This window comes from Mus pahari, chromosome 7, assembly GCF_900095145.1.
Source record: "Mus pahari chromosome 7, PAHARI_EIJ_v1.1, whole genome shotgun sequence".
NCBI lineage: Eukaryota > Metazoa > Chordata > Mammalia > Rodentia > Muridae > Mus > Mus pahari.
In genome coordinates this window covers 33,703,639-33,707,282 of record NC_034596.1, presented here as the reverse complement: position 1 = coordinate 33,707,282, position 3,644 = coordinate 33,703,639, and the positions used below count along the sequence as shown (strand labels likewise).

The 3,644-nt window shown below is 40.2% G+C and overlaps 1 pseudogene; it reads left to right on the top strand.

Moving 5' to 3' along the window:
* The first annotated feature begins 2,384 nt into the window (after positions 1-2,384).
* Positions 2,385-3,214, top strand: LOC110324701 (annotated as a pseudogene).
* The last annotated feature ends 430 nt before the right edge of the window (positions 3,215-3,644 follow it).

Sequence of the window (3,644 nt, the reverse complement as noted above, 5' to 3'; positions counted from 1 at the left end):
AAGGAAGGAAGGAAGGAAGGAAGGAAGGAAGAAAGAAAGAAAGAAAGAAAGAAAGAAAGAAAGAAAGAAAGAAAGAAAGAAAGAAAGAAAGAAAGAAACAGAAAGAAAGAGACAGAAAGAAAAGGAGACAGAAAGAGGTAGAGGAAGAAGAAAAGAATTGTCAACACAATTTGAAACTAAAATATACCTTTCTCAGGTATCACTAACTGAGATCAAAATACACTCAGGAGATAATTATGTAATATTTCATTAGCTTGACCTACCAATTTCCTCCAAACAAGTTTACAGATTTTGTACTATAAAGTCCTCACCATCCTCTCCACCACTTCTAAGCCTTGGTCAAGGAGAGTAAATGCCTCATGGTTTTGGCTCACTTAGTGCTCTGCCTCCGCACTTCTTCTCCTTGTATGTCATTTCATTGAAATGTCTTCTTTGGTTTCTTCATAGCAAGGAAATACAATAGAAATCAAAGAAATATATTTTGCTAAAAGATTTCTAGAATAGAAGAAACTGGTTTTTTTAATGTCCCAGCTACAAAATTAACTTGAAATAAATAATATGTGTCATCCAACTTTAAAATGTGTGCAGTTACATCACCACAAGGCACAGCCCCATCCATTCACTAGTGTGACCCACATCTCTTTTTCCTGTTGGTCCTTCCTCCCGTTTTCTATTCTATTTTACCTTCTCTCTTCTTCTTCTTCTTCTTCTTCTTCTTCTTCTTCTTCTTCTTCTTCTTCTTCTTCTTCTTCTTCTTCTTCTTCTACTTCTTCCTCTTCTTCTTTTACCTTTCTCTCTCCTCCTCCTCCTTCTTATTATTCTTCTCTGTTAAAGATGGTTATTGTCTGCCTTTTCCCTATACCTGGGTACCAGCCAATACAAAGTTTATACATCTAACCCCCTACCCCAAAATCTCTTAAAGTAACACCATTGTTTTTAATAAGGATTCTAATATCAACTGTCTCATAAACATAAATTATTTTATTCCTAATATCCTATTACAGGGCATAAAAATATTACTCTGTATCTTTGAGCATCTCTCACAGATAGAATACTATGCATACAACATTGTAGCACTACTGCAATGGTAAATGCATTTATCATACTAATAGAAAATTAGCAAATATCTTCCTAGGTTTTTGTAGCATGACAAAAAAAACCGATACAAATGAAAACTAAAAAGTAGTAACATTAAATCTCTAAAAATCAAGTTGTGTTAAACATCTTCAAGGTATAGCATTTTAATAACGTTGACTTATTACCACTTACTTTTCCTTTCCTTGAGAATGACTTGAGCCTTCTCTGTTCATCTGGAAACCAACAAGTTAAATATTGTCATGTATATATAGATGAAATATATCAATTTAAATTTTTTATCATATTCTACTGTAATTGGAGAGGATGCATTTTTTGTGTGTATGGTGAGGGAGTTGCACACATGACATGGGACACATGTGAGAGTCAGAGGACAGCCTTATTGAGTTTGTCTTACCTTCCTGCCATTTATGTAGGTTCTAAGATCGAACTCGGATTACCAGGCATGTATGGCTAGTGCCTTTACCTGCAGTGTCATCTCACTGCCCTTCAAATATACTGACTCTTTGTAGTGTTGTGGTTTAAACCCCCGGTTTGCGCATGGCAGGTAAGCACTCTCCCACTGGCCCACATCTGCATGCCCTAACTTTACAAACTCAATTTTTAAGTTAAATTCAGTGGCTACACCCACTGAAAACATGCCATTTCCAAGAAAGCATAGTAAGGAGATTATATGTTGTTCTTTCCATGTGAAAGTCTCCAGAGAAAGGCCCAAGCTCATCCAAGCTTAAGGAGAAACACATATGTACTCGCCCTCCCCCTTTATGTGCATTTTTATTTATTTCTACCTTAACTACCAATACCCAGTGTAAACGAAATTTAACTCCATTCTTTTAACAAGCATCTGTTAAATATACCCACTGCTGGGGAATGAGAATTAAAAGGTTTTTTTTGTTGAGAAGGGAACTTTACAAAGAAGTAGAAGAAATCATCTTTAATTCTTTAAGGGGGGGAGCTTTTACAAAGTTATCAGAAAAACAAATCAAGATGCCACAAGAGGAAGATTTATTACAATTACAGACTTCCTACTAAACATGTTTAACTCTGGACTAAGGAGACGGCTGTCTCAGTAAAGTAGGGGGCTCAGTTCAATCCCCAGAACACACATAAAAAGTTGGGTGTCTGTAACTATGTATAACCTCAGAACAAGGGGAAAGAAAACCGGAAGGTCCCAGTCAGTCGGCCTAGACAGTCAGTGAGCCCCAGGTTCAGTGAGAGCCCCTGCCTCACATAAAAATAAAGAGAAGAGCAATTGTTGAAAATATCTAACATCCTCTCTCCACCAGCCCAACAAGATGCCCAAAGGGAAGAAGGCCAAGGGGAAGAAGGTGGCCCCAGCTCCTGCTGTCGTCAAGAGGCAGGAGGCCAAGAAGGTGGTCAACCCTCTGTTTGAGAAGAGGCCCAAGAACTTCGGCACTGGACAGGACATCCAACCCAAAAGAGATCTAACACGCTTCGTCAAATGCCCCCACTACATCAGGCTGCAGCGGCAAAGAGCCATCCTCTACAAGCGGCTCAAAGTCCCTCCTGTCATTAACCAGTTCACCCAGGCCCTGGACAGGCAGACAGCTACTCAGCTGCTTAAGCTTGCCCACAAGTACAGGCCAGAGACAAAGCAAGAGAAGAAGCAAAGTCTATTGGCCGTGCTGAGAAGAAAGCTGCTGGCAAAGGGGATGTCCTAACTAAGAGACCACCTGTCCTCCGAACAGGAGTCACTACAGTCGCCACCTTGGTGAAGATCAAGAAGGCTCAGCTGGTGGTGAATACCCACGATGTAGACCCTATCGAGCTGGTGGTTTTTCCGTGTGCCCTGTGTCAAAAGATGGGGGTGCCCTACTGCATCATCAAGGGAAAGGCCAGGTTGGGGCACCTGGTCCACAGGAAAACATGCACCACTGTTAGCTTCACACAGGTTAACTTGGAAGACAGGGGTGCTCTGGCTAAGCTGGAGGAAGCTATTAGGACCAATTATAATGACAGATATGACGAGATCCGTTGCCACTGGGGAGGCAACATCCTGGGTCCTAATTCTGTGGCTCACATTGCCAAGCTGGAAAAGGCAAAGGCTAAAGAACTCACCACTAAATTGGGTTTTATATATACACTAAGTTTTCTGTAAATAAATAGAATTACAAAATTAAAAAAAAAATCTAACACTACTCCCTGGCACCCACATACATGCACACATAGGGACACACACGTGAAAGTATACACATGTACAAAAACACACACGTACAGGCTATATCTAACTTGTGAGGGCTATGTCTAAGGGTGAAGTTTGACTTAACTAGGGAATCTTGGTATACTTCATGAACTCATAGCTATTTGTTTGTGGTTTCTATGCCAACCTAACACGTTTCATGCCTTCAATGAAATCTAATACTTCTATTCCACCATTGTCTCCTAAACTTCTTTTAGCAGGAACGGTTTCCTCTAAGATCAGATGAAAACATTCAGGGTCTCTCTCTTAGGAAAAATGTTATATGGCCACTTTCAGAGATTTACAGCCTCAACTTAGTCATCAGACTTTGTACACCAGGGGGCTATCC